The following is a 23527-nucleotide window of genomic DNA, read 5'->3' on the forward strand; positions in this document are numbered from 1 at the left end:
GTAGGTGATATGAACTTGAAAGTTAACTTAAAATAAGTTCGACAATGTTCGTTACAACTAAACAACTTGAATATTAACTTAAATTTTCAGTAGATTTAGCTCGAGAAATAACTTCAAAGCTCGGGGATTAGCTCAGCAGGAGGCGAAGCTGTAATTAACCACATCCATTGAGAAGTTACCACGGAAGGAGTAAAACCCCAGCTCAAGGACACAATCCTTCAGCTCAAAGCAGCTCAACCAAGCTTGTCCTAACAAGAACAAATAGGGAGCTACAAGATGAGTAAAAGAATTATACAAACTTATTATGAAAGAATCAACTTTTGAGAGAACCAAGGATGAAGCTAAGGGATGAGCTAAAGGTTAAGACACATTAATGATGCAAGAAATGACCCTATAGAAAATCAAGATGACAATTAAGGGTGCATGGGATTTCGGACCACAATTATGGATAGCCTTGAACTTGAGAAATGCATGGAGAATTGAAAAACAATGATGACCAAACTGGAGACCCAAGATTTCGGCCAAAGGGGGAGACAAAAGGGCAAGACTCATCTATAAATATGACATGCAATGCTAGGAGATGCACTTCACAATTTCTCCCTCAACCTCTCAAAAGTTTCGGCTCTCCCCTCTTCACAAAAGCCCTCGGCCTATTCAAGCAAGGAAAAGGAAGAAAAGTTCGTGCAGTCCGGAGTTGCAATACTGTGTCGAAGTGCTGTCAAAATCACGACTCAATCTACTCAAAGTTATAATCAAAGTGCTGCTCAATTAGAGATCACAGTTGTTGAAATAGCGTCGAAGTGCTGCCCGATTTTCAACAAGAAACTTCCTTCAAGATACAGTAAGTGGGATTGTGTTATGTACTTCGTTTCTATTTTAAACTTTGATATAAATAACGTGACATGCATGTTGGTGTGTCCCTTTTTCGAAAATATCAGTGTGTTCTATTTTAAAATTTCGATCGATTATGTGTTCTCTTCTATGCTTCGAATTCCTTTGATTCCGCTGCGTCCGTATGAAAACTCTGAAATCTGAAAATCTGAAAAGTTCTGTCTATTACTTCTGAATTCTGTTTACACTGTTTCAATTCAATTTGAAATGGGACGAGAATTGTGATTCTCTCTGGCCCTCAATGGTGGGTATAAAACCATTTCTGTTTGGCCCCCAGAGGTGGGTATAAAACCATTTCTGTCTGGCCCTCACCGGTGCGTATAAAACCGAGTTCTGGCCTCACCCCTTAGAGGACTAACATATTGGGGACAATTTGACCATGGAAATGAGATGAGTAACAGTGTTGTGTCTTTCTTCGAATTTTTCTGTAATGTTCTGAAGTGTTTATGTTCTGTTCTGAATCATTTGATAAGCTCCGTCTTTCATTTGCTTCGTTTCTGTTGTGTCAAGTCAAGAATATTTAGTTTTGGGGATGGTGATCAGAATTCGAGAAATCAAGAAATTGTATTCCTTGTTGTGTAGCTTCTGAAAAACTCTGATGTAAAAGTTTATTTCCTTGTCATTGTAAGACAATATATTATTTATGAAAAAGACTGGTTTAATTTGATACGAGGCTTTATTGTTTTCAATGTAATTGTTAAACAATTCCGGATGTCACCGATGCTTCGGACTCGGGGCTTGACACATAACCCTCGTCAGGATCCTCTAATGCACGCATCTCATCATCATCACCCTCACTTTGAGACTCATATTCACCATAGACATTTAAAATCATTACCCTTTTATTAGGACATTCAATAGAAATATGACCTAACCCTTGACAGCTAAAACATTTAACATCTCTAGATCGATTAGAAGGAGTTTCAGATTTACCTTGCACTCCTTGTTTAGGCGCCTCTTGTTTGGTCTCAAATTTGGGCTTGGTCACCACCTTGTTCTCCTCACGTTTCACCACATTTGACCGCCATGAAGATGATGAACCCCCAGTTGGATTGGTGCGGCCAACCCCACGCCTTTTGAGTTGTTGCTCCACTTTTATGGCCATTTGCACCATCTCGTCTAGATCCAAGTAGTGCCGAAGCTCAACTTGATCTTGGATTTCCCTGTTCAAACCACAAAGAAAACGTGCCATGGTCGCCTCATTATCTTCCTCAATATTGGCCCTAATCATGACTACTTCCATCTCCTTATAGTAGTCCTCAACACTCTTCACCCCTTGCCTCAAAGTTTGTAGTCTCTTAAACATCTCCCTATAGTAGTGGTTGGGCACAAACCTTTTCCTCATGACCCTCTTCATCTCATCCCAAGTTTCAATGGGATTCTCATTATACCTCCTCCTAGTGGTCACTAGTTGATCCCACCAAATGAGAGCATAGTCTAGAAATTCCACCACCGCCACCCTAACCTTCTTTTGCTCGGAGTAGTGGTGACATTCAAAAACAAACTCTACCCTATTTTCCCACTCTAAGTATGCCTCCGGGTCAGATTTCCCATGGAACGATGGAATTTTTATCTTAATACTACCCATGTTTCCATCCTCCCTATTCCCATAATATCTACCCCTTACGGCCTCTCTTTTCCCTCTACCAAATCCTCTACCTCTTCCACTCCTACCCCAATTTTCGTTTTGGCTCTCCTCATCTCCTCCCAAATCATACTCTTCCTCTTCTTCTCCCCTACCCATGTTTTTAGCCTTAGATTTATCTCCACTAGTACTAACTCCAAGCCTATCCAACCGCTCATGTAATTGCTCTAACTCGGTTCTCATCATCCTACTAAAATGCCCAAATAACGCCTCCATTTGTACTTTAGATAACCCCGGGTTCAAACTATCTCCTACCTCCCTCTCCATTTAAGTTCAGTTTGTACCTGCAAGAAAACGTTAGTAGAAAACAATATGTTCCTCACCCAAATGCTCACGGTCATTCCAAAGAAAGTCGCTCGTCACTCCTCTCTTAATTTTTTTTTTTGCTCACAACAAATACTCACCGTTCACTCCAAAGAAAATTCACTCGCACTCAAGTATTTTCACTCAATTCGAGGATTCCCTCAAGGTGCTCAAGCTTTGTATTTGCGTATATCAAACAATCAAGTTCAACGTGTGAACAAATGTGATCGACTCACTTGGACTGCGTGGACAAGAAATTTGAAGGTATATATATATTTTTTTGTTTGACTATGAGAGACAATTGAATATGACTCTATAAAGAAAATAGAACAAAATACCAATAAGAAATACTGGTGAATTTTCGGATTTTGGGTACTCTTTTTTTTTTCTCTAAGAATTCCGAAAATTCAAAGAAAAATAAATAAGACACAAAATTTCGTGTATCACAGATTCACGAACGATGAAGAATGATAGAACCAAACAGATTTGAAAGCGGAACTAAAGGATAATTAGATCTGATAATAGAACGAAGGATAAACTTACTTGAATTCAATTAACCAAAAGCTCTGATACCAAATGATACGAATCCTCGTACGAATAAATAGCAAACACGATTAAAATCGAATCGCGCCCTCTATTCAATAACGAGCAAGGATCGATGTGTTGTCCCGATCTTTTGAATCAAGTTTGTGTGTGATTTTCACCTCTAAACTATGAAAAGTTTAGCAACAAATAATCACGGAAAATAAACAACCGAAATTAAAACGAACCTTCAAAGAACAAGCCCTTGACAATCCGCACAAGAACGATCGACAAACGCCACAAAGTTAAAAACTTTGTTAAGTTTGATTTTGATTACAAAGCAAAGCTACGAAAAAGTTTGAGAGAAAAACTCAAAACTATTCCATAAACTCAATAATATCTCAATTGTGTGTTAATTTTCGTTCAAACATGTTTTAACAAACAAAAGATATCTCAAATCTAGTCTCCAAAAAAATTAAAACTCTAGAAAGGAAACAAATCCGCGCAGAAAACACAGGACACGGACCCCGTGTTGACCTCCGTGTACGGGTCCGTGTTCGCTCGGGAGAACCAACTTCAGCTGGAAACAAGGAGCACGGACCCCGTGTCCACCTCTGTGTACGGGTCCGTTTACGCACTGTATTAGGACACGGACCCCGTGTACTGGTCCGTGTCGGCACACAAATTCTTCATCCTCGGCCGTAAAGGGCACGGACCCCGTTTGCAGGTCCGTGTAGACATCCTTGTAGTCTCGGCCGTATTCAACAATGCTTGAATAATATTCCTTTGGTCTCCAAACGTGCTCCCATGCATCACGACCCCTTCATCCTTGCTCATGACTTCCTGTAGTGCCTCCTTGAACTTCTTTAGTCGTCCCCTTGTTACTGGTCCCTCCGGCAATTGCAAAGGATCCCATGCTTTCCTTGGAGCTTGACCGCCCGTGTTCGCATCAAGACCTTTGGTGCTTGGATTACCTTTGACCACCATTATGAGCACATTCAAGTCCATTCTTGAGCCCCAAGATTTCGGCCAAGAGGCTATGTGAAGGGGCTATCTTTGGCCTATAAATACCACATCAATATGGTAGAAAAACCATACAAAATAGCCTCCAAGTTTCGGCCCTCACCCTCCACAAAACTCTCCAAAATTTCGGCCAAGTCAAGAAAGGAAGAGGGAAGGAAATTTCGTGCTGTCAAGTACTAAAAACCTACGTCGAAGTGCTGCTCAATCGAAGACAGCATTTGTTGAGGTAACGTCGAAGTGCTGCTCGATTTTGGAAAGGAAGCTTTGTACAAGAATACTGCAAATTCTTTAAGTGGGCTTTTGTTATGTACTTCGTTTGTATTTTGAAACATTGATGATATAAATAACGTGACATGCATGTTGGTGTGTCCTTTTTTTTCGAAAATAATAACCTGCTCCATTTAAAATTACGATCGATTATGTGTTCTCTTCTGTGCTTCGAACTTCTTGATTCTGCTGTGTCAGTAGGAAAACTCTGAAATCTGAATATCTAAAAAGTTCTGTCTGTGATTTCCGAATTCTGTTTGCACTGTTACGATTCAAAATTGAAATGGGACGAGAATTGTAGTTCTGTCCTGGCCCCCATTGGTGGGTATAAAACCATGTTCTGTTCTGGCCCCCATTGGTGGGTATAAAACCATGATCTGGCTTCACCCCTTAGAGGACTAATATATTGAGGACAATTTGACCATGAATATGAGATGAGTAACAGTGTTGTGTTTTGTCTGTTCTGAAATGATCTGAATTGTTTCTGTTCTGTTCTGAATCATTTGATAAGTTCCGTCTTTTATTCGGTTCGTTTCCGTCTGGCTAAGATAAGAATATAAATTTTGAAAGCATGTTAAAGGAAATTTTTAAAGATTAAGTTCTATATGTATCTTGGAATCGATCGACCCCCACTTGCTGAGTGTTTCCCAAAACACTCACCCATTACAAATTTCAGATAAAAACGAAGAACAAATAAATGAGGAGCAGGAGGAAGCTTTTTGGGGTTGGTGAACGATGATCAAGAACCAATTTATCCCTTTTGTTTAGCTTTCCGCATTTCGTAACTCTGATGTATTTATTTCATTGTCATTGTAAGACAATACTTTATTTATGAAAAGACTGGTTTGATTTGATACGAGGCTTTATTGTTTTCAATATAATTTTTAAACAATTCCGGATGTCACCATCGCTTCGGACATGGGGCGTGACACACATACCACTGGCAAATCTGCCAATGATGGGCTCGATTTCAGTACATCTACTGAATATACAAGGAATTCCTCTGCTCTTTTCTGTAATAATCGAGCCATCGATAACGCAGATATCAAATAAATTCTAGCTCTAAAACCCTTACCGTAGAATTTCCATTCATTAGCCATATCAGGTCTGAATTTCACAATCTTATGAAAATAATCTACGATAGCTCTATACTTGGTCAGGATATCAATACCGATAATACAGTCAAAATCAGACAACCCAAGCATAATACAATCTAACTCAATCTCATGACCATCATACTGTAGCAGACAATGTTTAACAGAATTCATTGATATTAATCATGTCCCCAAAGGAGAAGAAACAGATACTACAGCAGATAAAGATTAACAGGCAATGCATGAATCAATGCAAATCGCTCCGAAATAAATGTATGGGATGCACCCGTATCAATCAACACGTAAGCAGGATAACCACAAAGAGAAAAGTTACCTTCAACAACATCATCTGGTGCTTCCTGTGCCTGTTCCTCAGTTAAAGCGAATACTCTGGCCTGCTGTCTAGTAGGATGGCTAACCGTCTGGCTTCCTCCTGGCCTTGGCTGTGACTGGGTAGGTGCTGACTGGAACGAGTGAACAGCAGATGCTCGTCTATCAGGCTGTGCCCCTGATCCAGCTGATTCTGCTCCCTGGGATCCCTGGGAACCTCTCTATGGACATACTCCAGCAAAATGTCCATGCTGTCTGCAGATGCTGCAACTACCAAGTATTCCTTGGCATTGATCTGTGGGATGTCTCCCTCCACAAGTCCTGCAATAAGCCCCGGTATAACTCTGTCTGGAACCACTGGAGCTAGAAGAACTGCTGCAAGACTTTTTAAACTGTTTCCCTCTAGTTTTCAACTGATCTTTCTTTCCACTGCTACTACCACTCTCATATCTGGGAGAGGGTTGCTGGAACTGAGTAGTAGATGGCTGCTGTGGTCTCGGTGCTGGGGCAACATACGAAGCTCCTTTATGCCTAATCAGGCCGGCTTCAGCTCCCTTTGCTCTGTTCAGGGCATCACAAAAGTTATTCGGTCGCCCTGCATTTACCAATGTAAAGATCTTGGGATTCAGTCCATTGAGGAACTGATCAGCAACAGCTTCGTCATTTTCAGCAACATGTGGAGCAACCCGCATCAAAGTAGAGAGCTTGGCCACATATTCCTCAATATTCAACTGACCCTGTCTCAAATTGGCAAACTCTGCTCCCTTGTCTTTTCTGTACGATACTGGGAAAAATCTTTGATAGAATTCATCTTTAAAGACCTTCCAAGTGATAGTCGTACCTCGATGCTCCAATGCTCTCTTCGTTGTGATCCAACAATTCTTTGCAACGTCATGCAATTGGTGCCCAATCAGTTTAACTCTCCGCTCATCTGTGTAGTCAAATGAATCAAACAGCATCTCAATGTCATCTAGCCAACTCTCACACTCAACTGACGTCTTTGTAACATTCAGAGTCGGTGGATGGAACGACTGAAATCTCTTCAGCAGGGTTTCCTTCGGTGTTGCTGTGACATCCATCGGATTCGCAGAGGTGCTACCCTGTTCTCGGATTCTTCTAGGAGGCATATCTGATTATCAAAAGGGTTAGCAATCATAATTGACAAATCTGTCTCAGTCCCCTTCTGATCTTCTTACCTCTGATCCAGAATTGGTTCTGATTCATTCTCAATAATACAGGTTACCAATCAAATCAGATAATCAAGTAAACATGTATATTCCAAATCAGTAAACATGCAAGCACACAGAAGTAGGAAAGAAAACTCAATCTACCCCGGTCACTAGCTTCTATCTCAGGCTAAAGGAACCTACTGCTCTGATACCACATGCTGTGGGGACCCGGACGCTAATTCATTTCTTAATCAATCTTGGGAATAATTGGATCAATTAAATCAATTGGGTCTAAATTTTGTTTTTTTTGAAATACCATGCGGAACATAATGTAATCAATCTGATATACATATCACAAGTTAAAATTACAAGTCTTGTACAACATAGATCCATATCAAACTAGGGTTCAACAACTACATATCAAGTGATGAAACCTATTCTACTGCTGGGTCCGAATCTCCACACTAATCTTGTACTCTCATTATCTTCTTGACCCTGATCCTTTCCCACCTGTTGTCATGCACACATACAGACACAACAACAGCCGGATAACTCCGGTGAGAATAATATTCCCAGTATAAACAATGTGTACACGAAATCATATGAATCGATATAAAAGCCCGCAACAGATATCAATAACATGTATCATAATCTGAAAAAAATGAATCAATATAAAACTGTAAATAAACTCGTAACTCAACATCTTAGACTCAACTCATTTCTAATCTAGGGATCCCGATTCCTGGACATTGGCATAAGATACCGAATATCTGCAATAGAAGCTGATCCGCTCCTACGCAACATCGATATAAACCAAACATCCAGTGGTTTGGCATATCGCCAAAGACTTGGCACCTCCGCCATTGAATAGGCTCCGCCCTGACTCAATACATGCTTTGCTATAACTCAATAGACTAAGCATATTAATCTCATAACTTGCAAAAATCAATGCAATCAAATAAGTATGTGATTTAGAGAAACTCAAGTCAGATCTTATTCGAGTTATATCCTCCCGGTTCAACATTGATTTATACCTTTCGTTGTTCAGTTGAAACCGTTGTTTGTTCTTCTATCGGTTTCGAAGGAAGTCTTGATGCCGAAGCTGTCAATACCAATCTAAAATGACAATGTCGAGTAGCACAATATCAATATATCATTCCAGGTAAAACATGCAAGGCTCAATATTCACTCTCGGTACATTTTGACAGTATAACGGCGTCATTTCGATATACCGACAACTCAATCATCAATCGAGTCAATATCACAACATCATATTGATACAAATCCTTGTACGAATAAATAGCAAACACGATTAAAAATCGAATCGCGCCCTCTATTCAATAACGAGCAAGGATCGACGTGTTGTCTCGATCTTTTGAATCAAGTTTGTGTGTGATTTTCACCTTTAAACTATGAAAAGTTTAGCAACAAATAATCACGGAAAATAAACAACCGAAAATATAACGAACCTTCAAAGAACAAGCCCTTGACAATCCGCACAAGAACGATCGACAAACACCACAAAGTTAAAAACTTTGATAAGTTTGATTTTGATTACAAAGCAAAGCTTTGAAAAAGTTTGAGAGAAAAGCTCAAAACTATTGCATAAACTGAATAATATCTCAATGATGTGTTAATTTTCGTTCAAACATGTTTTAATAAACAAAAGATATTTCAAATCTAGTCTCCAAAAAAATTAAAACTCTAGAAAGAAAACTAATCCGCGCAGAAAACACAGGACACGGACCCCATGTTGACCTCCGTGTACGGGTCCGTGTTTTCTCGGGAGAATCAACTTCAGCTGGAAACAAGGAGCACGGACCCCGTGTCCACCTCCGTGTACGGGTCCGTTTACGCGCTGTATTAGGACACGGACCTCGTGTACTGGTCCGTCCGGCAACTGCAAAGGATCCCATGCTTTCTTTGGAGCTTGACCGCCCGTGTTCGCATCATCCTCCCCTTCTTGAAAAGGAATTGTCCTCAAATCTTGCTCATCACCTACATCAAACAACGACAAATCACTAACATTGAAAGTGGAACTCACATTGTACTCACCTGGTAGGTCGCGTTTGTAGGCGTTGTCATTGATCCTCTCAAGAACTTGAAATGGTCCATCGCCCCTGGGTAATAGCTTCGAACGTCGCTTCTCAGGAAACCTTTCCTTCCTCAAGTATAGCCATACCCAATCTCCTTTCTCAAATATCACCTTTTCTTCCCTTTGTTGACTTGCTTGGCATATTGCTCATTTCTGTTCTCAATTTTGGCCTTGGCCTTTTCATGCAAACCCCTAACAAATTCAGCCTTCTTTTTGCCATCCATGTTTAACCTTTCACTCACAGGCAAAGACATCAAATCCAACGGAGTCAAAGGATTAAAACCATAAACAATTTCAAAGCGCGAATAATTTGCAGTTGAATGCACGCTACGATTATAAGCAAACTCAATAAATGGCAAACAATTTTCCCAATTCTTCCAGTTCTTTTTAAGAATAGCACGCAAAAGTGTTCCTAATGTCCTACTGACAACTTCAGTTTGTCCTTCCGTTTGAGGATGACAAGTAGTAGAAAACAACAATTTAGTGCCAAGTTTAGCCCACAATGTTTTCCAAAAGTAACTCAAGAATTTAACATCACGATCAGACACAATAGTCCTACGCATGCCATGCAACCTAACGACTTCTCTAAAGAACAAATCCGCAATGTTTGAAGCATCATCAGTTTTATGACAAGCTATAAAATGTGCCATTTTAGAGAATCTATCAACAACAACAAATATTGAATCCCTCCCCTTCTTAGTCCTAGGCAACCCCAAAATAAAGGCCATAGAAATGTCAATCCAAGGCTCACTAGGAACAGGAAGTGGTGTATACCATCCATGTGGTTGTGTCTTAGACTTAGCTTGCCTCCAATTTATGCACTTTTCACAAACACGCTCAACATCACGTTTCATATGTGGCCAATAGAACTGTTCATGCAATGCACTTAGAGTTTTAGCCACACCAAAATGTCCCATTAAACCACTCCCATGTCCCTCCCTAACAAGTAATTCACGAATTGAAGATTTAGGGATGCACAACTTATCTTCTCCAAATAAGAAACCATGATGCAAATAAAATTTATCATGTGGACCATGCATACATGTTTCAAACACACCTTTAAAATCCTCATCTAGTACATATAATTCTTTCACATCCTCAAACCCCAAAATTTTAGACTCCAAGTAGAGATTAGTATGTACCTCCGTGATAGTGCGTCGGCCACTACATTTTCCTTACCTTGTTTGTACACTACAAAATGATGTAGGGGAATGTCTTTATAAATGCCACCCACTTTTCATGCCGCTTGTTCAGCTTTTGTTGCCCCTTGAGGTGCTTTAGTGACTCATGATCCGTATGAATCACAAACTCCTTAGGCCTCAAGTAGTGCTGCCACGTCTCTAGAGTCCTCACAATAGAAGCTTGCAAGACCATGAAGACTTCGAACTTGACCAACAGTAGTAGGTGTTGGCCAATCTCGAATGGCACTTACCTTGTCTTCATCAACTTGTATACCCTGTGAACTTACCACAAAACCAAGAAAGACAAGTTTGCTAGTACAAAAATCACATTTCTTTAAGTTAGCATACAAATTTTCAGCCTTTAGTGTGATTAGCACAAGCCTCAAGTGATTAAGATGCTCATCCAAGTTTTTGCTATACACTAGGATATCATCAACCTCATAAAGGTGCTAGGAGCGTTAGTTAAGCCAAATGGCATTACCATCCACTCATATAACCCGTATTTGGTTTTAAAAGAAGTTTTCCACTCATCACCTTCCCTCATCCTAATTTGGTGATAACCACTCTTCAAGTCAATTTTACTAAAGACACATGCACCATGCAATTTATCTAACATATCATCTAGTCTAGGTATGGGATGCCTATACTTAATGGTTATGTTATTGATTGCCCTATAATCCACACACCATCTTTCTTAGAACTAATAAAACAGGGACAGCACAAGGGGACATAGACTCACGCACAAAACCCCTCTCTAACAACTCACTTACCTGCCGTTGAAGCTCCTTAGTCTCCTCCGGATTGCTCCTATAGGCGGGACGATTTGGCAATGCACTCCCAGGCACGAAATCAATTTAGTGCTCGATTCCCCTCAATGGTGGTAAGCTTTGAGGTAACTCCTCCGGAAATACATCTACAAATTCCTGCAAAAGTGAAACAAAAATACTCGGAAGAGACCCGGCTATATCACTTGTGTTAAGGAGGATCTCCTTATAAACAATCAACACAAGTGGTTCACGTGTGTGCATCAATTGTTTCAACTCACCTTTTTGGGCCATATATGATTTCTTTTTGGCCTCTTTCCTCTCAATTTCTTCCCTGTCATTTTCTTTCCTCTCATTTTTCTTTTGTAAGGATGTCTCATTTTTTTGATAACTCTTTTTTCAGCCATTTCATTTTTATTTTCAAAGGCCATCTCACTTTTTAGTTCACTCTTTTTTTCGGCCTCATCTCTTTTTTTTTTTTTCAAATTGTCCTCCAACACTTGCTTTGGGGACAAAGGAAGTAATACAATGGATTATATTTCAATACAAATGAATACTTATTCTTGAACCCATCATGTGTCACTCGCCTATCATATTGCCAAGACCTACCCAACAAGATATGACAAGCATGCATGGGTACCACGTCACACAAGACCTCATCCACATACTTCCCAATAGAAAAAGGCACTAGCACTTGCTTGTTAACTTTCACTTCCGCACAATCATTCAACCATTGAAGCCTATATGGTTGAGGGTGCTTTAGTGTAGGCAAACCAAATTTCTCCACCATTTCAACACTAGCCACATTAGTACAACTTCTCCCATCTATGATTAAATTGCAAACCTTTTGATTCACAAAACACCTAATATAGAACAAGTTCTCTCTTTGGTTAGTCTCCTCTTCCTTGACTTGGGCACTTATAATTCGCCTAGTCACTAGTGCTTCACCTACAACTGCCTCACAACCCTCGTTAGGATCCTCTAATGCAGGCATCTCATCATCATCACCCTCACTTTGAGACTCATATTCACCATAGTTATTTAAAACCATTACCCTTTTATTAGGACATTCACTAGAAATATGACCTAACCCTTGACACCTAAAACATTTAACATCTCTAGATCGATTAGAACGAGTTTCAGATTTATCTTGCACTGCTTGTTTAGGCGCCTCTTGTTTGGTTTCAAATTTGGGCTTGGTCACCATCTTGTTCTCCTCACGTTTCACCACATTTGACCGCCGTGAAGATGATGAACCCCCAGTTGGATTGGTGCGGCCAACTCCACGCCTTTTGAGTTGTTGCTCCACTTTTATGGCCATTTGCACTATCTCGTCTAGGTCCAAGTAGTGCCGAAGCTCAGCTTGATCTTGGAATTCCCTGTTCAAACCACAAAGAAAACGTGCAATGGTCGCCTCATTATCTTCCTCAATATTGGCCCTAATCATGACTACTTCCATCTCCTTATAGTAGTCCTCAACACTCTACACCCCTTGCCTCAAAGTTTGTAGTCTCTTAAACATCTCCCTATAGTAGTGGTTGGGCACAAACCTTTTCCTCATGACCCTCTTCATCTCATCCAAAGTTTCAATGGGATTCTCAATATACCTCCTCCTAGTGGTCACTAGTTGATCGCACCAAATGAGAGCATGGTCTAGAAATTCCACCACCGCCAACCAAACCTTCTTTTGCTCGGAGTAGTGGTGACACTCAAACACAAACTCTACCCTCTTTTCCCACTCTAAGTATGCCTCCAGGTCAGGTTTCCCATGTAACGATGGAATTTTCATCTTAATACTACCCATGTTTCCATCTTTCCTATTCCCATCATATCTACCCCTTACGGCCTCTCTTTTCCCTCCACCAAATCCTCTACCTCTTCCACTCCTACCTCAATTTTCGTTTTGTCTCTCCTCATCTCCTCCCAAATCATACTCTTCGTCTTCTTTTCCCCTACCCATATTTTTAGGCTTAGATTTATCTCCACTAGTACTAACTTCAAGCCTATCCATCCGCTCATGTAATGGCTCTAACTCGGTTCTCATCATCCTACTAAAATGCCCACATAACGCCTCCATTTGTACTTTAGATAACCCCGGGTTCGAACTATCTCCTACCTCGCTCTCCATTTAATTTCAGTTTGTACCTGCAAGAAAACGTTAGTAGAAAACAATATGTTCCTCACCCAAATGCTCACTGTAATGGCCCAGACTTTTATTTGAATAATTGCGATTATCGATTTATAATTTGACGTAATTATAGACGGGAAGGATCGGACCGGGAAAGACGAGAAAGTACATGAAATGTGTGCGAGGAACAGTAGCCCTCGTGCATATACGCGGCGTTGATGCGCGCATGTGCACGAAGTGGGCAGAGGACCTCACGCATATGCGCGAAGTGTGTACGCGCATATGCGCGAGCTGCACTAGCCGAGTCCAGAGAACCTCGCGCATATGCGCGGCGCATATGCGCGAGACGTGCTGCGTAAGGAAAGAGCCATGTTGCTTGATACAGGCAAGATATATATATATGTTGTGTTCGATGGCCGGGGAGTGAAGAAAGAATCAGAGAAACTCTCCAGTATATGCGCGAGACGCGGCGCATATGCGCGAGACGTCCGTCCGAATTTCAATCCGACTTCAGTACTGTGTTTCTATCAACGTAGGGTACAACTGGACGTAAGTTTTGCTACGTTGTGATATGTTTTGAAATTATGATATTGTCAGCATCTGATATGATTCCTATATGATGTTCTTGACATGTTAGACATCGTATAATCAAAACTGGATTGAGGAACAGATACCATATGAAATTGTTATGAATTTTGGAGTCAATTTGATATCAGAATTGAATTGTTATCAATTATGAGGTGTTGGGATTGAGATCTGATTGATATGGTATTGCTGGGTATATTGAGATTTTGACGTTGTGCTGTTGAAACAGAATTTGAGTGAATTCTGATTATATTCAGCATTGATTGAGTGGTGTATTGATACCGTACCCTCAATATTGTTATTGCCAGATTGATATTGACAGGCTTTGAGTCAGAGACTTTGACATAGACAGAGTAACAGCGTGAAAGGTATAAATTAATGTTGAGTTGGGATTGCACAACTCGAGTGAGGTTTGACTCGAGTTTCCCTAAATCGCATACTTTAGTTTATTGCATTGATAGTTGCAATTTATGAGAATTGATCTGTGTGATCTATTTATTTATAGACAATGTATGTATTGAGTCTTCGGCTGATTCGCCTAGTCTTCGGCTGATTCGCTTATTCCTTGGCTGATTCGCTTATTCTATTGGCTGATTCGCTTATTCTGTTGGCTGATTCGCCCAGATACTGGATATATGCATTATATCGATGCCGTTTAGGGTTGACTCATTCCTATCGACTGAGATTCGATATATTTGTCAATATCCAGACCCCGGGATCCCTAGATTAGGAATGAGTCGAGTCTGAGATGACGCGTCGATTGAGTCGAGTCTCAGATGACTAGTTGATTTACAGTTTTACATCATTCATGTTTGTTGATTTGCTACATGTTAGATAGCTGTTATATGCTTTTATATAGGTTTTTATATGATTGCATGTTTACATTGTTTATATTGGGATGTATTTCTCACCGGAGTTATCCGACTGTTGTCTTGTTTTGTATGTGGGCATGACAACAGGTAGGGCTAGATCAGGGTCAAGAAGTGGATTAGAGAAGACAGTTAGCGTGGAGATCCGGACTTAGGAGTATATCTATTACATCACCTGAGATGTAGTGAAGAGACGGTAGTTATTATGATTTCCTGTTGTACAGGACTTGTACTTAGATCTGGATAGTGATCTTGTAAATAAGATAAGGCTTATTTCATATGCCGCGTACTCTCGTAATTTTAAAAAAAATTTAGACCCTGTTTATTATAATTGATTAATTATTCCCAGAACGTAATTAAGAATTGAATTAAGTTCGGGTCCCCACAACAGGTGGTATCAGAGCGATAGATCCTTTAGATTGAGATAGAAGCTAGTGAGTGGGGTAGATTGAGTTTTCTTTCCTTGCCTATGAGTGCTAGCATAATTCCTGCTTTAATATATGTTTGCCTGGTTATCTGATTTTGATAGGGTAATGTGTATTATTAGGAATGGATCAGAACCGATTCTTGATCAGAGGTAAGATGATCAGAAAGGGAATGAGACAGCTTTGTCAATTGTGATTGCTAACCCTTTTTATAATCAGATATGCCTCCTCGAAGAATAACAGAACAAGGTAGCACATCGAACCCTCCAATGGATGTGACAGCAACATCGATGGAAACGTTACTGAAGAGATTTCAGTCGTTTAAACCACCGACTCCGAAGGGTACTGAGACATGAGTTGAGTGTGAGAGTTGGCTAGATGACATCGAGATGCTGTTTGACTCACTGGAGTACAGTGATGAGCGCCGAGCTAAACTGATTGGGCACCAGTTGCATGATGTTGCAAAGAACTGGTGGATTACGATAAAGAAGGCCTTGGAGCATCGAGGTACGACTATTACTTGGAATGCATTTAAAATTGAGTTTTATCAACGATTCTTTCCAGTGTCGCACAAGAAGGACAAGGGGGCAGAATTTGCGAATTTGAGACAGGGTCAGCTGAACATTGAAGAATATGTGACCAAGTTCTCTACCTTGTTGAAATTTGCTCCACACGTGGCTGACAATGAAGAAGCAGTTGCTGATCAGTTCATCAATGGCTGGAATCTCAAGATTTTTACTCTGGTGAACACAGGGCGACCGAATAACTTTGCTGATGCTATGAATAGGGCAAAGGAGCTGAAGCTGGCCTGATAAGGCAGAGAGAAGCCGCATATGTTCCTCCAGCACCGAGACCACAGCAATCACCTCCCAGATTTGAGAGTGGTAGCAGCAGTGGTGGAAAGAAAGAATTTTAGAAAGCCAGAGGGAAACAGTTCAAGAAGTCTGGCGGTAGTTCTTCTAGCTCAAGTGGTTCCAGACACAGCCCGAGTTATACCGGAGTTTACTGCGGAACATGTGGAAGGAGACATTCCACTGAGCAATGCCAAGGAGTACTTGGTAGTTGCCACTTCTGTAAATAACAGGGACATTTTGCCAGAGTATGTCCACAGCGAGGTTCCCAAAGATCCCAGGGAGCCGAATCATCCGAATCAGCGGCACAGTCGAGTAGACGATCAGCTGCTGTCCACTCATTTCAGACGATCATCTGCTGTCCACTCATTTCCGCCAGCACCATCTCAGTCACAGCAGAGGCTTGGAGGAAGCCAGACAGTAGGCCAACCTCCTAGACAGCAGGCCAGAGTATTTGCTTTGAAAGAGGAACAGGCTCAGGAAGCACCAGATGAGGTTGTTGCAGGTAACTGTTTTTTATGTGGTTATCCTGCTTACGTATTGATTGATACGGGTGCTTCACATACATTTATTTTTGAGTCATACATTGCCTGTCGAGTCTTTGGCTGCTGTAGTGTCTGTCTCTTCTCCTTTGGGGACATGTTTGATATTGGTGAATTATGTGAAACATTGTATGCTACAGTATGACGGGCATGAGATTGAGTTAGATTGTATTGTACTTGGGTTGTCTGATTTTGATTGTATTATCGGTATCGATATGCTAACCAAGTACAGAGCGACCGTTGACTGTTTCCACAAAATTGTACGATTCGAACCCGAGATGGCTGATGAGTGGAGATTTTACGGTAAGGTTTCTCGAGCCAGAATTCCTTTGATCTCTGTTATGTTGATGACTCGATTATGGCAGAAAGGAGCGGAAGGATCCCTTGTCTATTCAGTTGATTTACTGAAATCGCGTCCATCGTTGGCTGATCTGCTAGTGGTGTGTGAGGTTGCTGACGTCTTTCCAGATGAGATTCCTGGATTGCCTCCGCTTCGAGAGATAGACTTCAGCATCGAGTTGGTACCAGGTACAGTTCCGATTTCTAGAGCTCCGTACCTAATGGCACCAATAGAACTGAAAGAGTTGAAAGACCAGTTGGAAGATTTACTGGCCAAGGGGTGCATCAGACCGAGTGTTTCTCCTTGGGGTGCGGCAGTGATTGTTTGTGAGGAAGAAAGACGGTTCAATGAGACTTTGCATTGACTACCGGCAACTGAACAAGGCGACTGTAAAGAAGAAATATTCCTTGCCTCATATAGATGATTTGTTTGATCAGTTGCAGGGTTCCTCTGTTTATTCCAAGATCGATCTGAGATCTGGATATCATCAGCTGAGAGTCAGAGATTCTGATATCTCGAAGAGAGCATTCAGAACCAGGTATGGACATTATGAGTTTATTGTCATGCCGTCTGGTTTGACGAATGCTCTAGCTGTGTTTATGGGTCTGATGAACCGTGTGTTCCAGAAATATCTCGAAGATTTTGTGATGTTATTCATCGATGATATTTTGATTTATTCAAAGAATACGATGGATCATGCCGAACATTTCAGAACTGTGTTGCGAATGCTGAGGACTGAGAAATTATATGCTAAACTGTTGAAATGTAAGTTCTGGTTGAGACAGGTGGTATTTTTGGACCATATTATATCCGGAGATAGTATATCAGTTGATCCTAACAAGGTTGAGGCCGTGATTTCTTTGCCGAGACCGACATCTGTGCCAGAGATTCGCAGTTTTATGGGTTTGGCCGAATATTATCGCCGATTTATTAAATATTTCTCGAGTATTGCCAAACCGATTACACAGTTGGCATAGAAGAATGCTTCGTTTGTGTGGTCAAAAGACTGTGAATTCAATTTTCTTGAGTTGAAGAAGAGATTGACCAGTACTGTAATGCCCGGTTACTCGTACAAATGATTAGTAATACGTTTAAGTCATTATAGATAGTTATTTAGCTTATTATGTTTTACATATTGATTGAGGTATCAATATTGAGATTGAACATGACTTTTATATTGTTCATGGTGTATTGAAAATGAAAATATGTCTAAATAGTTATAGTAAGATGTGTAGGTAGAAGTAGTGTAATGAATTTGATAGGAAATGAGATGAAATTGTTGTAGTTTTCACGAGTTTTAGCATAATGATTTGAATATTGATCCAAATTGAGTGAGGCTATAACCATTAGAAAGCTAAGATATAATGCAACAACTTTCATGTTTTGAGTTTTGTTCAAATCATTAGGGAAGACGAGCCAAAAGTGGCCCGAAGTGTGACGTGTATACTGTCATTCCCTCACTGACACATGTTAGGAGAATGAGCATAACTTTTTACTCAGATCTCCAAATGACCTGAAACTAATTTGAGATTCAAGCCAAGACATAGGGCTACAACTTTCATGTTTACCACTTTTTCGGATTATGAACGGAAGAGACGTTTCTGGAGAAATCTTTGATGAAGTAGTGCGCAGAGACAGAACTTGTGGCGCTCGAGGGGTAGAAAATGACCGCCCGAGCGCCAATCCACTTCAAGCCTAGCAATTTTACAGAACATTCCATGCCCGGGCTGTAGAAAATAACCTCCCAAGAGAGAAATCTATAGAAATCTTCCTCCAAAGCTTTCTTCATCATTCCTTTCAAAGTTTTGAAGTTAGAACTTTGTTCCCCATCACAAGAACTTCATAAGGGAGTAAGTTTTCTTATCTTTTAGTTATTGTACATATGGAGGACAATAAAGGAATGATTTTTATCTAGTATATACAATAGTGACTGAATTACTGGTATATTTGACAGTATAGGAGCGAGAAACATCGTCTCAAACCAGTGTTCCTAAGCTTGGACTGTAAGTTGGCATGTTCTTGAAGTAATACATGAGTAATATTATGATTTCAAATACTTCTCATTGATTATTGCTATATGTACATTGTTAGTATCTTATTGATGAAAATATAGCACCATATTCCATTTTTATGTATTAAATATGTAAGAAAATCATGAATATTGATGATGGGTGCTATGTTATGAACATGAACATGAACATGAATAGAAAATGATTGATTTTTACATGATATAGAGCTTGTTGACATCATGGGTGGTTTTAAGTCCACCAAACCTATTGGCCAATATATGTTTATGGGGCGTGGGGTTGCCAAAGGTTGCTCCCTGACGTCCAACACAGTAGTAGCTATATAATAAAGCAAGCACGGTAGTACAGGTCAACTAATAAGGCTCAAGTACAAAAATGAACATGAATATATGCTATGATATGACATGGTTTAAAGATTCATTGTTGTCACGACTTGATATTTATGTTTCTTCGACGCATATTGATACGTACAAGTGCCAACTTATTGAGTTTTATAAAATCACGTAGCTCATGTATTACAGGATCAGGTAGTGAAGAGACGTAGGATGCCGGTTCGCCAATGGATGCTTGTGACGTGCCTTACCTCGACAATAACCGGGACTTCTTATTGTATAGCTTCCGCATATGTATTGTACGAAAATATGTCAGGGTTTGAAACAAGTTTTACAATGCTTATGTCTAGGTGTATGATGATACAAAAATGTGTGTATGTAAGAATACGATTATATATATGTGTTGATGTTAATGCTTGAGTTGAGTTTTTGGTTTTTACAAGAATGTAGGGACATAATGCCAAAATTTTTATAAACCGTCAAAGTGATGCCCTTATTTGATTTGCTTCATACTACAGTTATATCAGTCAAACCCTATTTTGATTATGGTAATTATGCTAAGTATAGAGTAAGGGTGTGACATTTTAAATGGTATCAGAGCCCACGGTTCTTCGACAGGGAAGACACTGCACTTCATCCACATGGAGAACTCGGCAAGTAAGTATGTTTGTATCCCATAGTTTATGCTAAGTTATGTGTCTATGTGATCTAAATGAAGGTTAAGATAAGCGACGATGCCACCTAAACGTAAGGTACATGAAGGAGAGTCATCTAAGGGCAAAGCCCCAGGGTCGAAGGTGAGGGCAGTGCACCACGACCTATAGATGATTTTGTTCAACTGCTCCAACAACAAGCGAAAGTCCATGGGGAGCAGATACAACAATTACTGGAGATGCAACGGACTACACATGAGCAGGCACATGCACAAGCCATGATCCCCAGACAAGGGCCTGTTCAAACTGATGTGTATGATCGTTTTCGACGTCTGAATCCTCCTGAATTCATGGGAAGCACCGATCCAGCAGTAGCAGAAGAGTGGATTAAGTCATTGGAGTCCATCTTCTCCTACCTTCATATGGAAGATGTTGACAAAGTAACTTGTGCCGTATTTTTGTTAACAAAACATGCAAGGATATGGTGGGAGAGTGCAAGGGTTGCATTACCGGTTGGACCATTGACATGGGAAACTCTCAAAACCGTATTTTACAACAAGTATTTCAGTAAAGATGTACGAGCCAAGAAAGCCAGCGATTTCCTTAACCTGAAGCAAGGAACCATGTCAATGACAGTATACATACAACAATTTGAGGCTGGAGTCCAATATGTACCGTATATTGCACAAGTAAGGGCGAACACTTCATGCGGGGACTTCGCTCTGAAATTAAAAGAGATGTACGGATGTCGAAAGTTGCTACATACGGGGAGATAGTAGAAAGAGCACTTATGGCAGAACAAGATGAACATGACATTGACAGGGATAGGCAACAACGAAGGCAGCAGTACTTTCAGAAGAGCCAAGGAACGGGACCAGGCAAAAAGACTGATAGCAGAGGTACTAGACCAGAGGAACCCCGTGGCAACGGTCCCCCTCCACGTAAAGAACAGGACAGACCACCTTGTCCTAAATGTGGCAAACTTCATTGCGGGGAATGTATGCAAGGTTCCAATGTTTGTTATCGTTGCAAAAAGCCAGGGCATCTCGCCAGGAATTGTCCAGGGAGTTCTGAGAAAGTACAGGTACACCTTTTCTCCATGACTAAAGAGGAAGTGGATGCGGATACATCGATGATCACTGGTATGTTCTTGATTTCAGGTATCACTGCTATTGTTTTACTAGATTCAGGAGCCACGCATTCCTTTATTTCGGAATCGTTTGTAAGGAGATTGGGCATTACAGCAAGTACAACAGAGGCACAACTCACCATAGCCTTACCTTCCGGGCAAGAATTACAGACAGATCAGATTGTGAGAGGGTGCCCAATATATGTCCAAGGCCATCAGATGTATGCTGATTTGATAGTTCTGAGGATGACGGATTTTGAAGTGATATTGGGAATGGATTGGCTCTCGAAGTACAGAGTTACTATTGACTGTGGCATAAAGATGATCAAATTTGCGCCGATAGGAGCTGAACCATTCACAGTAGCAAGTGCAGGTATATCCTTACCTCTTCGGATAATCTCTTGTATGAAGGCTTGTAAATTACTACAGAAGGGGTGTCAAGGATATTTAGCATCTGTGTTAACTATTGACCCACCTGTTCGTGAATTAAAAGATACAGATGTTGTTTGTGAGTTTCCAGAGGTATTTCCTGATGATGTAACAGGCTTACCCCCAGATAGAGAGATCGAATTTGTAATTGATGTTGTGACAGGAACTCATCCGATCTCAAAAGCTCCTTATCGATTAGCTCCTACAGAAATGAAAGAATTGAAAGAACAGTTACAGGAGTTGCTTGATAAAGGGTTTATTAGACCGAGCTTTTCACCGTGGGGTGCACCTGTTTTATTTGTGAAGAAGAAAGACGGTACCCTCCGTCTATGTATTGATTATCGGGAGTTGAACAAAGTGACAATCAAAAATAAGTATCCACTCCCCAGAATTGATGATTTGTTTGATCAATTACAAGGAGCTGCCATCTTTTCGAAGATTGATTTACGATCAGGCTATCATCAATTAAAAGTTAAATCAGATGATATCTCAAAGACTGCCTTCCGAACCAGGTACGGGCATTATGAATTTCTTGTAATGCCATTTGGACTAACGAATGCACCAGCTGCTTTTATGGATTTAATGAACAGAATTTTCAAGCCATTTCTAGACAAGTTCGTGATTGTATTTATAGATGATATTCTCGTCTACTCACGAACTACAGAGGAGCATCGAGAACATCTGCAATTAGTTTTGCAAACTTTGAAAGATAAACAGTTATATGCCAAATGGAAGAAATGCGAATTTTGGCTTAAACAAGTATCATTCTTGGGTCATATCATTTCAAAAGAAGGCATATCCGTGGATCCAAGCAAGATTGAAGCTGTTAATAACTGGCTACGACCAACTATTGTTACTAAGGTACGTAGTTTTCTTGGGTTAGCTGGTTATTACCGTCGGTTTATAGCGGGATTTTCTAAGATAGCATTGCCTTTGACTGCTTTAACACGAAAGAATGTGAAATTTGAATGGAACGAAGCATGTGATCGTAGTTTCCAAAATTTAAAGACAAAATTGACATCAGCACCAGTCCTTGCTATTCCAGAAGGATCAGGAAATTTTGTGGTATACAGTGATGCTTCCAAACAAGGTTTAGGAGCAGTTTTAATGCAACATGGGAAGGTGATTGCTTATGCCTCAAGACAATTGAAAGAATATGAAAAGAACTATCCCACACTTTATTTAGAATTGGCAGCAGTGGTATTTGCGTTGAAAATATGGCGCCATTATCTGTATGGTGAACGTTGTGAAATATACACGGAGCACAAGAGTTTGAAATATTTATTCACGCAAAAAGAACTGAATATGAGACAACGGCATTGGTTGGAATTAGTGAAAGATTATGATTGTGTTATTAATTATCATCCAGGTAAAGCCAATGTTGTTGCAGATGCGTTAAGTCGAAAATCAAGTTCTATATCCACAATGCAAGTACAAGAACAAATTTTATGGGATTTACAGAACTTGAAGATTGATGTTATGCCAACGGGCACTGCAATCCAGTTATCATCCCTCATGGTTCGACCAACACTTGCAGATAGGATTAAGGTCGAACAAAGTGCAGATAATGAATTACAGCAATTGAGACAGCGAGATGAAGATAAAGGACCTTCAAACTTTGAATTGAATGGAGAAGGAATATGGACATATCAAAGGAGACTACGTGTGCCAGAACAAGGAACGATCAGAACCGACATTCTTATTGATGCTCATGCTACTCCATATTCAATCCATCCAGGAGGCACCAAAATGTACAAAGATTTGAAACCATTATTTTGGTGGCCAGGTATGAAAAAAGACATTGCACAATTTGTTGCACAATGTCTAACTTGTCAACAGGTCAAGACTGAACATCAAAGACAAGCAGGACTCCTGAAACAACTAGCCATTCCTGAGTGGAAATGAGAACATATCACAATGGATTTCATCCTTG

Source organism: Primulina huaijiensis, chromosome 17 (assembly GCF_012295235.1).
Source record: "Primulina huaijiensis isolate GDHJ02 chromosome 17, ASM1229523v2, whole genome shotgun sequence".
Taxonomy (NCBI): domain Eukaryota; kingdom Viridiplantae; phylum Streptophyta; class Magnoliopsida; order Lamiales; family Gesneriaceae; genus Primulina; species Primulina huaijiensis.